Raw genomic sequence first — 14,768 nt, forward strand, 5'->3', positions numbered from 1 at the left:
CTTTTGTTTTGTAAAAATAATTTTCAAGTTGTCTCTAGTTTCAATTAACTTTGAAACTCACTTTAATAACATCATATAAATGTTCTTATTAGCTTCTGTGAACTGACTTTAGTTGTTAATTGGAAGAGTATCCCTGAATTTGAGGAAAATAAGAATGATGAGTAACAGGACAGAAGTGGGTCTGCACAAAATACTGGCAGGTAGGAGCCCAAAATGAAGGAGGGAGAAAGAGGAATGTATTGTGATTCAGAGAGCCAAAGATCTTTAACGTTGGTGTCATGGGATCAGTTTGAAGCCATATCATCTTTTGCACAGTGCTGTATTCCTCCTCTAATATGTCTGAAAATCCCATTAAAGTCAGTTTCCTGTGCATAATGCATATGCAAGAACCTACATAATGTGCTTGTTGACAGAGTAAATGGAGAGCTGTACTCAAGCACAGTGAATGAATTCGAAAGACAAAACAGTAGCTTCAGGACTAAAGATGAGACAGAATTGAACAGGATCTTAAACTCCTGATCTCAGAGCAGGAATTCACTGTAAGATTTTCTTTCATTAAACCTTGTGAAAATTGTAGAGGGGGTTTGATTTTTTTTAATATAAGGAAAAATCATAATAACCATTATTATTATTGTGTTCTAAAGGGTAGGAGAGGAGAGTAAGTACCCTTCTCTGAGTCTTTAAAGATCCCCCCAAACACAGCTGTGAAAATTACACTAAGAGAGATGTATGGAAATATTAAATATACTCACAGATACTAGAGAGAGGGGCATGACATGCCCAGAGGGCACACAAAGTCACCCAAAGGCCTGAGGTTTGGTCAGAGCAGGCAGAAAGAGAGCAGGGCAAAGACCTTTGGGCAAACGCCTTTATTGAGTGTGTCATGGGTGTTGTAGTTTGTGACACACGGGAATCATTTTTGATGGATAATTTTAATATAACTAAATCAACATGGATAGGAGGAAAGAGTAAAATGATGTCCTCATGAAGCTTATCGTTTAAACACACATCTTGGGGATGGGTTCCCAGAAATGGACAATAGCTAGCTAAAAATTCAAAACAAGCAGGGAGGGTATTGGCATTCAGGGAGTCATTGAGGCAACAAATACTAATAACTCTTTACATTATAATCATAATTTAAAATTTATTGACCGTTTGCTAAGTTCAGGGCTCTGTTCTAAGTCCTTCTATTTGTATTAGCTCACATAATCCTCAGAGCACTATTATGCAATATCATTTATCCTCGCTTACCAATGAGGAAACCAGGCAGGCAGAGTTCTCTAAAGTTTATCATACATTGTCAAAATGATGAGACAGGTTTGGGTAAAATAAATCACTACCCCCAGAATACTCAAAACAGAAGGACACAGAATTGCTTAATATGCATCGTTCCACTTTAGATATCAAATGAAGCTGGCTTGAGGATAAAAATGTGTTTTTAAGCATAAGTCCTCCAGGACCAGAGAAGTGCTCAGAGGGGAAAAAAAAAAAAACAACTTAAAAAAATGTTTTTTATCTTACAAAGTTCTGGAAAGTGAAAGTTGTTCAGTGAATAGCTGTTCCCTTCTCCATGGTATCTTCCCAATCCAGGGATCAAACCCAGGTCTCCTGCACTGCAGGCAGATTCTTTACTAGCTGAGCCACCTATCCCTTCTCCAGGGGATCTTACCCACCCAGGAATAGAACTGGGGTCTCCTGCATTGTAGGCAGATTCTGGATGCTGACTATTAAATTAGCCATGAACAAAATCATACAGACGACAAAGCTCAAAATTTGACACATTCTAGAATTTGGCCATGAAAGAAAATAAAGAGAACTACAGGATGAAATAAAGAGTTACTTCTTCTTGTTGCTTGGTGATTGCTTGTTTAGTTGACTGGTTTGAATTGTTTTCAGCTTTAGAAAAAACACATTTTGAAAGCAAAAAGGAAGAAGTCAAGTGAGAGGCAAATGATTGAAAAGTCTGTAAAAAGAATGTGTAATTGATGGAGCAATTTCCCTGAGGAGGTAACAAGTTAGGGGTCAAGAGAATAGGCAGAAAGTTTAGCCTTAGAGACAAGAAAGTTATATTAACTAGAATATACTTTGGAATAGAGAGAGAAATGATTACAATGGTACATAAGGAGGATTCAGGAGAAATCCGGTTTCAGCAAGAATTTATTGAACACATAACTTTGTTCTTAGCACTGCACATGTTACAAGAAGGACTTCAGACAGATCGAAGATGCTTTATGCCCTTATTGTGTTTTCTGGTTATAATATTCAATTTATTGGAGGTTTGAAATGGTAGAAATGAGAGAAGTTATAGTCATTCAGATGAGATCATAATTCTGTTTCAGTTATTTGATTTTTTAGATGCAAGAAAAGGAAAATATCTCCAAAAGTAAATGTCTTGATAAAAACATAACCTTGCAAAAGCCTAACAGGCTTTGCTTTTCTTATTATTTACACCTTATTTCACATAAAATCAGGAAATATAACAGGACATTTTAAGATAAAGAACATTTTTGCTTTCAAATTGAAATTGTCTCATTAGGAAAAGATAATACAAAAAAATAATCTTATAAAAATTATAGCATGTTTATCCCATTTCTAAAGCAAGAGAAAAAGTAATACTGAATCAAAGTTTTTGTTTTATCATAGTAAGATTTATATTGTAATTATGAAAAGTCAAACCATATATACATACAAATTTTAATATTTTTCTGAAATAAAAACAATATCTTAAAATGATAATATAGCATATACTAGAAATCATAATATTTCTAAAAGAAAAGGCTTCGAGCATATTTGAAATTGTGTATTATTACCTTACCATTATATCTTGTATTAAACTTTAAATATAGTAACCCCAACAGGCACTTGAAGGCACCAGACGTCACTGTTTTAGACATGATACATTTATCACTGTAGATAACTCATAAATGTGAGGAAATAATTGAACATTCTGGTAAAATTATTTCCCAGCCAAATTATGACAAAATTGACAGTGTTAGTGAAACCAAGTAAGACCCCGTGGGGCCTTCTTGGGCGATGAAAGCCGTTCTGTGTCTCCCATTTCTCAATTGTTGATAAAAAGATTTTCAACATCCTAGACCTTCTCTGAGTTTCAAGGGGCATATTTAAATAGTTCCTTATTAGGGAAGTAAGAGAATGCAGAAAGAAATAGTGCAGGAATGGGGCCTGGGCCTGGGAAGCTGCATAACAATCTGATATATATTAATATCTCTGAGTTCTTCTACAGAAACAAAGGTCCTCAACCAAAAGGAGAATATTAACTTCAGGCTGAGCACAAGCTTGTGGACCCCAGAATGGTTGGAACCAGAGACTGATGATTGAGATTTCTAGAATACCACCAACCAATCAGAGGAGAGTTTTATACTCTGCAGCCCTCCCCTGAAATTTTCCCTATAAAAACTTATTCCTATAAACCCATTAGGGAGGTTGAGTCTTTTGAGCATGAGCCTCCCTATTGTCTTTGCATGGCCCTTGCAGTACATCTTTCTCTGCTCCAAACTCTGACATTTCAGTTTGTTTGGCTTTACTGTGGGCTAGCCACGGGAACTTGGGTTCAGCAACATTGGAATCTCATCATTGTAAATAATATTCATACATATACATAGAGCAGGGAAAACCGTGTTTATAGTACCAACTTAATTTTAATTTATTTAAAAATCAAGGATTCCATCATATTTTTGTCTTATTTTTAAGGACAATTTACAACAGCTCATTGTAAATAATTTAAAACATTTAAAACACAGGAACGTTAGTATTAGGGAAACAAGCTCAAAACCATCTTGTGCAGCCCACTCTTTCACAGATGATGGAAAAAAATCTATTAATAAAAATATTTGACTTGTTATCTAATAATCTTGACTACATATTTAGTATTTATTACATAATATCATGGGGTTTCCCAGGTGGCACTAGTGGTAAAGTACTTGCTTGCCAATATACATAGATGTAAGAGATGTGGGTTTGATCCCTGGGTCAGGAAGATCCCCTGGAGAAGGACAGGGCAACCCACTCCAGTATTCTCACCTGGAGAATCCCATGGATAGAGGAGCCTGGCATGCTACGGTCCATAGGGTTGCAAAGAGTTGAATACAATTGAAGCAACTTAGTACCCATGCACCCACATACATAATATCGTAATGTTCCTTATTGGCAAATTATTTGTGTGTAAGCCCCATAGCATATTTGATCTATAGTTAAATAAGACAAAAGTAATTAAAAATATGTGTGTGCATGTATGTCTTTGGATTTTTCAAATATATATAAACATTCTCTAAATATATCTACTTTTTACTCTTTTATCACAAATAGTAATACAAAACAATCATGGAAAAATGTACAAAACCATAAAATACATTCTTAATATCTTGTCCTTTACAATTCTGACAATTTTTTAGCATTTGATTGATATTTAGATTGTATTTACTTGCATGTTTATAAAATATATATTAAAACAAATATTCTTTAAGGTATTTAGTTACTACAAAATAATATTTTCTCGCATCATTAATATGGTCAAACCAGGAATGTCCTATATTCTTATCATTGACTGACTTTCTTTATCAGCTAGCTAACTGTCCTAGTGCTGCCATCATTCTGGAGAATTTGATGCATTAGAATTCCCATGCCAATATTTTATTTTGGATTATTCAATTCTGATGAACACTATCTACCTTCTACTAGCTCACATGGCTGCATTTTGGGTCACTGAATCATCTTAAACTGTCTATCAGAAGTATTAAATGCAAACACTCTATTTTTGAATACATCCTTCTCACACTTTTATCCATCACCCAATTGTTTTGGAGCAACTACTGCTAGACCATCTGTCTATCAAGCAAAACATGAGATCAGGTCATGACAATTTGTGGCTTTCTATTAGAGCTATACAGTTAAAGCAATGTGGCAATACTTCTATAATATCTGGGTCCTTTTATTCTCTTCCTATCCAAAGAGAAATTTAAAACTACCTAGATAAATGACCCTCCTGTGTATTTCTCTGAAAGAGAGTAGGCTGAGAAAATATTACATTGTTTCCTGAGATTGTGTTGTGTTGATTACCTGCACAAGCAGGGGGAATGGAAACTATCAGGCAGATGAGACCTGCACAGAGCATGATGACAACTATATGACAGACTTTTTAAAAAAGTATGAAATATTAACAAAACTTCAATACATACCTGATAGGTGTTATAGGGAGTGAGAATAGGGGTAATGGCAGAGTAATTATTCAAAGACAAAGTAACTAAGAATTTATCTGAATTGATAAAATAATACTACTAATAGTATCAAGTGTATAGATCGAGCTTCTCCAGTAGATCAGTGGTAAAAAATCTGCTTGTAATGTGGGAGATATGGGTTTGATCCCTGGGTAGAGAAGACCCCTAGGGAAGGAAGTGACGGACTACCTTAGTATTCTTGCCTGGAAAACTCCATGGACAGAGGAGCCTGGCAGGCTGCTGTCTATTGGGCTGCAAAGGTTCAGACATGACTGTGCATACATGCACACATAGATGGAAAACTCATAAGTGCCAATAAAGATATTTAAATATAAATACACACCCAGAAAAGAAAAGTAAAACTTCAGAGTATTAATGATAAAGAGAAAACATTAAAACTACCTGAAGGAAACAAAAGTGATATTCAAAGGAATGAAATAAGACTAATTGCAGATTATTCAGAGAATAATAGCAAAATAAGCCATCCCAGATGTAAGAAGACAATGAAATAATGTCTTCAAAGTGTTGAAGGAAATTGTGTCACTGTGAATTCTATATTCAGCCAACCATATTCATCAAGGCATAATTTTCAGATATTAAAAAAAAATCTAGCAAAGTGTATAACCTACGATACCTTGATGAAGTATTTAGTGTAAAATATATTTATAGAGAAGAATGATGAAAGTGGGGAAAAAAGTGAGAAGCAAGAAATAATGCATGACAATGAATTCATTATAACGTGGTATATCTGTTTAATGACTACAAAAATATAGTTAGTGTTTAAAAGTTGAAATCATAACTTTTTGCAACAATTGCAAGGCTATAGGATGGAGCATTTACTGAATAAACAAGTAGTGCAGTATCTATGGGTTCCAATTCTGCATATTCATTGAAAGGTGAATCAGAAAATGTTTTTATAAATCTCAGACAGTTCCAAAAAGGAAAATCTGAATTTTCTTTTCTCTGGGAACTATTTACATAGCATTTACATTGTATTTACAACTATTTACTTTGCATTTACATTGTATTTGATAATATAAGTCATCTAGAGATTATTTAAAGTACATGGCAGGTGATGTGTCTAAGTGATATGCAAATACTATGTCATTTTATAAAGGACTTAAGCATTCACTGATTTTGGTAACCTCATGGGGTCCTGGAACCAATCCCTTGGGATATGGAGGTATGACCATATTAAAGTGCATGAATACAATTGTGTAAAAAAGAGAAGGAAAAATCAGAGTAAAAATGAAGATATATGTGTAAAGACTGTGAAGTCAGGAAAAGAAAGAAAAGAAGGCAAATTAAAAGCACAATGAAAATAAAATAAAAATGAGAAAAAGTCAAGCAAATTTAGTAGTAATCATAATGTACCAGATTAATTACCTATTAAATATAAAGATTAGTAAGTCAAGTTGAAAAAGAAAGCCTCAGCTAACTCTGGCTTACCTTGAACATGCTTAATGAATATGTCACATAACAGTTGAAAATAAAGTGATAAAATTAATTAACCAGGAAAATACTATAATTCAAAAAAAAAATATATGGCTCTCTAAGCTGTTCACGTACAAATCCCTAGGGCATATGACCGTTTTAGGTTACCTGGCAAAAGAGAATAAATATTGCAGGTGAAATAAGGTTGTTAATCAAGACCTCAAAATAGAAAGATAAAAACTATATTATCCAATTGGATCTACTATATAATCACAAAAATTCTTAAAGAGAAAAGTGGGAGGCAGAGAAGTTCCAAAGTAATGCAATATGAGAAAGGTCTAAATGGCTATTACTGACTTTGAAGGTGGAGAAATGGGTTCATGAACCAAGGGATGTGGACAACCTCTAAAATCATGAGGAGCCACAAAAATAAATCTTCTGTATTTGTTTTCATTATCATGTAATAGAAATTTAAGTGTTTTTAATTCTAAAATATTTTAATTAGTAATATGACCACAAAACTTTGAAATTGTTTGTCCTGATATCTGTTTCTGATTTGACACTGCTGCTGAGTTCTTAGGTATGAATTATTTTGACTTCTATACCACTGAACTCTTCTTTTCATCTTTCCTCATCAAGGATCTAGTTTAAGCCTCCTTTAGAGAGAGACGGATTTAGAGATGGATTTTCTTTGTTCATCAGTTACATTGTGATATTCTTCAGGTTTCTCTTTTTGTACCGAATTTTTTTCTTCTAAATTTTTCTTCAGGAAGATCTCATACACTCAACTCTGGTTTTTGTACATATGGCTCCCAAATTCATATGTCTTTCAGATCTTTCCTGAGTTCTGAATATGTTCATCTGACTATTAAAATTTTCCACAAGGAATCTTGAAGCCTATTTATTTTCCTTGGTATATCATTTCAGTACATGATGTCACCATCCTTCAGGATGCACAAACCAGAAAATTTAGAACCATCTTTAAAACTCCTTCTCATACATTCTTGTGTGTGTGTGTGTTTTATACAGTGGGAATTTTTAGGACTCAAGTAATTTTTAGCATCTCAAGTAAACCTAAGAGAACTGCTTATAGAATGCAAGGCGGGGAGCTAGGTTATATAGGTTTTGCAGCAAAGGGCAGGTAATCTGAATGCCAAAAGATTATTGTTAATTAAAGAAAACTAAGTATCCCAAGTTAAGGAATTTAGCACTTCTTTATGTATGCAAAGAGTTAAGAGTCTAGGCTCACTGAAATAATTCCTTTGATATGCACCTCAGCTATCTTGGGGAGGGAGGGGATAGCAGTATCCTGTGATTTCACACCATGAGTTCCCTCAGGGCTCATCCTAGGGAGTGGTTGCAGTTTGATGGCTGCTCTATGATGGGTCTTTCCTTTCTGTCTCCTAAGGGCTCAGGCAGCTCATGCTGGAGGACTGCAATTACTGATGATTGTGACATCCTTTGCTTACCTATATGGTAGGTAATATTCCATTTATCAATTCCCCCTCTTGGTTGGAAGTTTGATATCAGTCTGTGAGACATTTCATGACCTTTTTTTTTTCTTTTTTTTCTCCCCACAGTGCTGGGAGGCTCTTCTCAGGTCAGGGAAACATTCTTGTTGAATTTCTAGATTCTTGTGCAATTTCTAGATTATACCCTGTTGATAATAAAAGATTCTCTGGACCTTTTGTCTGATTAGTCTATTATAATCCACAAAATATTTTCCCTTGTTTCTTCTTCCTGTACCTAGAATCACCCTAATACAATTATTGTACAAGAGTCATAAATGTTATCTAGTTCCTCAAAAATATTAAACAGTCATTAATTTTGTTGAAGGCCTGGTTACGCATTGGTAAAAATTCTTCTTACTCATTCTTTAACAGTTAATGAACAAGTCCTGCCAGATGTACATGTCCATAGAGCACTCTTAAATTTTAGTTTGATTTTACTCTTGACCTTTCAACTCCTTGAGGGCAGCACTGCTTCATTTCTTTTTCTTCTACTTCCCCTTCCCCTCTTCCTCCTCCTCCTTCTTCTCTTTCTCTTCTCCATCTTCTTTTTTTTTTCCTAGTGCTTGGCAGAGGACTTGGCCTATAATGATTGTTAATTAAAGTGTTTTGAGAATCCTTGGGGTAGAAGAAGTTTTCTTCTATGTGTTTACTCTGAATACTCTGATACTATGATAGTCACAAAACAGTTTCTATGAAATTGTATAGGTCCATTTATGTAGTTCCAATATAGATTCAATAGTCCTTTAAATGTTATTCCCTCTCTACATTCTGCCTTCAATCTTATTGTTAAGATTATGAGAGGGTTTTTGGTTTGTTTACTTGTTTCTTGTTTTCAAATCTTAGGTGTGATAACTTGTGAAATGACAACCATTTCAGAATTCTAATCTGCTTCTATTGGTCCAGCAAATGAAATTACAAGCTTTATTAACACTTTTGCTGTTATTGTTAACCTTTCTGCTTAAGTAGATATTCATTATGATAATGTAGTAGTGTTTCTTAAATGAACATAGTGGCCATTTTACTTTTAAATATTTAATAGACATTCATGCGTTTTTTTGCTTTCTCTTCCGGCTTTCAAATGTCTTTATTGAGTGTGTTTTGTTAGTGAAATCTTTGTAAAGGGTTTGGATAAGGCAACTTTTTTTTTCTTTTTTTTAATAATAAGGCAACTTAATTGGATGGCACTTAAAACTCCTTGTAGCTCTTTGAAGCTGAGGTTGAAAATTGACTAAGCATAGGCTAGGGTTGTTTCTATTGTACATCAACAACTTCTTCCAGCATTTATTATAGTTTACTGAAATCTCTTGAATCTATCTCCCATACCTCTTCTGTTTAATTTTTAACTTTCTTATCTGCACCTACGGAATACAGCATCACATAAATAATGCTCCACATGTTTGAAATCATTTTTTCCCATATTGTTGTTTCAGGCTCCACAGGCTGGATGAACAATTCAAACATAACCTAACTAAAGAATATCAAGTCCACCTCAGACTCTGAATTAATAAAATACAAAACAATTATGTATTTGACTTCAGAGCCCTTGAGAGAGTCAATTCCTAGGCAGGTTAATAAGAAGTCTGGGAGTCCCCAAGGAGAGAAGGGTCTGAAATTCTCAAGGAGGAGAAAAAGACAAACCTTTTTTTTTTTCCCCCTCTACATTCCTTAGTCTTAGTCACATAAAATGCTTTTATCTTTAAGCCTGGAACTGATGATTACACAACAAACAACTCAGTTTGGACTCTGTACTAAGGATTATATAGCAGCAGTGTATCCTGCTTGAGGACAGTTTCTCCTTCCTGAGGGCCTTCTGGCTAATCCTGTTATGCCGAAATGTAGATTGTGAGATTGGGTCTAGTAAGATCTTTGCAACCTCCAGACATTCTGTTGATTCATTGTAATAACTAACTGGAGAGTATATAACTCCCTTGCTAACACTGGCGGTGGGGGGTGCTCTCTGTCCCCCTTCTGATGTCTGTGTCAGAAGCTTTCTCTATATCTTTAATACTTTAATAAAACTTTATTACAGAAAAGCTCTGAGCGATCAAGCCTCATCTCTGGCCCCAGGTTGAATTCTCTTCCGGAGGCCAAGAATCCTGGTGTCTTTCACGGTTCAGCAACAACCTTTCACCATGATATTAAAAGAGAATTAAATCTGACTCTGCACATGTTCACAGAGATATGGGAAGTAATTCACGTGATTTAGTAAAGACTCAGATGATCCTACTGTTTTCAGAGTACCTGTATTTGTCAACAAAATGTAATGTGCAAAATAAGTATTTCAGAAAGAATTACTATTCAACTATCCAACTCCAATAGGTGGACTGAGATGTCCAGACAATGCATTGTATTATTTGCCTATGAACAATAGGAGAGTAATAAGCCTGAATTAAAGCTGTCTACATATGAGTTAAGAACAGAAAGTGGCAGTGACTATACAAATCTTTATCACCTGTAAAGTGGAAAGAAAATTGGATTTGGAATCATAAGACATTAAGTCACACCTCCTCTGGCAATTAACAGTTGTGTACATTGAGTGAACCCCAATCTCACTTTTCTCAGCAAAATAACAAAATAATTATCATACCTTCTTTGCATTTCTCACAGTATTCCTGCAAAAGTCAAGTAATAGAACAGTAATAAGAATGTTCTATCAAGGAGACAGAGTAGCATAGAGGAAGGAATGAGTGCTCAGGACTCAAGCTCCCTGATTTTACAAGCTGGCTCAACCAACGTGATCAGGTGACCTGGAAAAGTTGTTAATCATCTTGTATGTAAATCTACCTGTGTGTGTGTGTGTTAAGTCACTTCAGTCGTGTCCGACTTTTTGTGACCCCCATGGATCACAGTCTGCCAGGCTCCTCTGAAGGAGTGGGTTGCCATGCCCTTTTCCAGGGGAGCTTCCCAATCCAGGGATTGAACTCATGTCTCTTCCCTCTCCTGCATTGTTAGGCAGGTTCTTTACCCCTAGCACCACCTCAGAAGCCTCTAAATCTACTTACTTAAAAAAGAATTATTGATGACGTCGATTAAAGTATTCCATATCAAGTATAAGGCTTAGAGCCTGCTAAGAACCCTTGGCTGGGCATTCAACATGAAGGCAGTTTGTACACAAAAGCTGCACTATTCTGGCCCTACTTGGGCAGTGGGCCAAGAACAGTATTCCGTTCTAGTTGTACCCCTCTCCTTCTGATGTTTGAAGATGCATGTGCTGATCCACTTTTATATTTTCTTGCATTAGAATTGCTTGGCTTGAGCCTTAGGTTCAGGAGTTGATGTAAGGAAGATACTTAGAGGTGCTTCCTGTGTGTCTCAGTGGGTAAAGAATCTGTGTTCAGTGAAGGAGACACAGGAGTCGTGAGTTCGATCCCTGGGTCAGTTCCATCTCTGGGTTCAGGAGATCCCCTGGAGGAGGGTATGACAACTCATTCTAGTATCTTGCCTGGAGAATCCCATGGACAAAGGAGCCCAGGGGATTGTAGTCCACGGGGTTGCAATTAGTCGGACTTGACTGAAGTGACTGAGCACAGCACACAGCAAGATACTTAGAGCTTTGTCATATTATTCTCAAGGTCCCTTGGGAGACTGAGATGAAGGAGCTCTAAAGAGGATTCAACCTAGCTTAAGGAATTTTATGTTATGCTTTGGAGGTAAAATCCACAGCTAATAATAAAGCGTTACTTTGTCTTGCTGGTTTTATATCTACCATTCTCAAATACCATAGAGGAGGAGGTTGTGTGCATACTTCTAAATTCCTAGACAAAGCAACTATTATTATTTTTCCTTAAAAATAATTCATTATTTGTGTTTCCAGCATCTTCAGTACTTTCCAGGTGTGTTTCTCTCTCCTGAAACTCCTATTTCCCTCCTAAACTGTTTCTTTGTTGTTGTTCAGTTGCTCAGTCATGTTTGACTCTTTACAACCCCATGGACTGCAGCACACTAGGCTTCCTTGTCCGTTACCATCTCCAGGAACTTGCTCAAACTCATGTCCATTGAGTCAGTGATGCCATCCAACCACCTCATCCTCTTTCATCCTGTTCTCCTCCTGCCTTCAATCTTTCCCAGCATCAGGGTCTTTTCTAATAAGTCAGCTGTTCACATCAGGGGGCCAAAGTATTGGAGCTTCAGCTTCAGCATCAGTCCTTCCAATGAATATTCAGGACTGATTTCCTTTAGAATTGACTGGTTTGATTTCACTGCAGTCCAAGGGACTCTCAGGAGTCTTCTCCAACACCACCGTTCAAAAGCATCAATTCTTCAGCGCTCAGCCTTTTTTATGGTCCAACTCTCACATCCATACATGACTACTGGAAAAACCATAGCTTTGACTATACAGACCTTTGCCAGCAAAGTAATTTCTCAGCTTTTAACTATGCTGTCTAGTCTTGTCATCACTTTTCTTCCAAGGAGCAAGCATCTTTTAATTTTGTGACTGAAGTCACCATCTGCAGTGATTTTGGAGCACAAGAAAATACAGTCTGTCACTGTTTCCATTGTTTCCCCATCTATTTGCCACAAAGTGTTGGGACCAGATGCCATGATCTTAGTTTTTTGAATGTTGAGTTTTAAGCCAGCTTTTTCACTCTCCTCTTTCATCTTCATCAAGAGGCTCTTTAGTTCCTCTTTGCTTTCTGCCATAAGGGTGATGTCATCTGCATATCTGAGGTTATTGAAATTTCTCCCTGCAATCTTCATTCCAGCTTGTGCTTCATCCAGACTGGCATTTCACATGATGTAATCTACATAAAAGTTAAATAAGCAGGGTGACAATATATAGCTTTGAAGTACTTCTTTCCCAATTTGGAACCAGTCTGTTGTTCCATGCCCGATTTTAACTATTGTTTCTTGAACTGCATACAGGTTTCTCAGGAAGCAGGTTAAGGTGGTCTGTTATTCTCATCTTTTTAAGAATTTTTCACAGTTTATTTCCTGGCTGATTACTATTCATCCTTCAATACTCAAATTGAATGAAGTTTCATATAATGAGCCAATTTTAATACTATATAATACTTCATAATTAGTAGTTAATATTTTTTACTTAATGTTAATGTTGTTCTTCAATTATAGCTTTTACAAAATACCAAATATCTAAAACTTAATGCATTAGCTTCCTGGGATTAACCTGCCACTTATCACCAAGTAACATTCCACTCATCATTCCTTAATTTTAGAATCCAGAATTTATTTAAGAATTGAATAAGCTGCCTAAAAGATGGCATTCCTCAGCCTTGCTTGCAGAGTGTAACCTTTGACAGCATTCTGACTCATTAGATCTAAGCAGAAGTGTGTGAGATTTTTGGGAAAGCTACATGAAACTATTGTGTTTTTCCTACTTTCTTCTTCCTATCCTTTAAATTACACATGCAGATATAACAGATAGAGCTTCCTTGGTTATCTGTGAAAGTGAAAGAATCTCCAAGATGGTAATCAAAAATTAGATGGTGAAAAAGAAAAGTAGAAGGAGGCTGATTTCCATAGAACTGTTAAATTACCCTATTCTCCAGGTGGCATTTTTTAGTGAGAGAGAAATAATTTTTTTTTGGCTGGGGTGGGGTGGGGGGGTGGGGTTGTGGTATACAATGATAGTGTTATTTTGGACACAATGTTAAAAACAGCTAAATTAAACGAACTCAAAACAACAAAGATAACCCTATATGCGAGACAGAATAAGAGACACAGATGCATAGAACAGTCTTATGGACTCTGAGGGAGAAGGTGAGGGTGGGACGTTCTGGGAGAATAGCATTGAAACATGTATATTATCATATGTGAAACAGAACACCATTCCATGTTCGATGCATGAGACAAATGCTCAGGGCTGGGGCAATGGGATGACCCAGAGGGATGGGATGCGGAGGGGGGTGGGAGGGAGGTTCAGGATGGGGAACACAGGTAAACCCATGGCTGATTCATGTCAATGTATGGCGAAAACCACTACAATATTGTAAAGTAATTAGCCCTCAACTAAAATAAATAAATTTATTTAAAAAAAAAAACAGCTAAATTAAAACAGTCCCTTTTTTCATTTTACCTCTAAATCTTAATCTCTGAATCCAAAATGATGCATGTCTCATTAGAGAAACTCCATAAAAAAAACTTTGAGTTTGGAAGGATCATTCTTACATGAATTTCTTGAATCCATCATAGTTTCACGTTTAGATAATTTAATATTCTATGAATTTACTTGAATATCTAACTCTTAGCCTTATGTACCACAGGAGGACAGTAAAGCTATAAGGAGGAAGGACTTAAACCTTCCTGTATGTATTCTGTTCCTGTCAACAACATTCCAGAAATAACTCTTCCTCATGCTGTGAAATTGCTTCTTATCTCAGCATGTCATTGGTACTCCCAGAACCAGCCTCATGTGCCCACTTAGAGGTAGGTAAAAATCTTGGGCAGCCTTGTTTTTGAGTGTGTGTGTGGTGTGGAAGGCAATGATCTAGCAATCTGTGTGGTTTAATAAACTCAGGTGATTCTGACACACACCCAAGTTTGCACACTCAAATGTCCTGTCTACAGCAATAATTACTTCATATTTTTCTCTGTATGTCTTTGCTTAATATTCTTAGTCTTTTCTTTAATT

This window comes from Giraffa tippelskirchi, chromosome 4 (genome assembly GCF_054371585.1).
Source record: "Giraffa tippelskirchi isolate mGirTip1 chromosome 4, T2T-mGirTip1v1.2.pri, whole genome shotgun sequence".
Classification (NCBI taxonomy): Eukaryota; Metazoa; Chordata; class Mammalia; order Artiodactyla; family Giraffidae; genus Giraffa; species Giraffa tippelskirchi.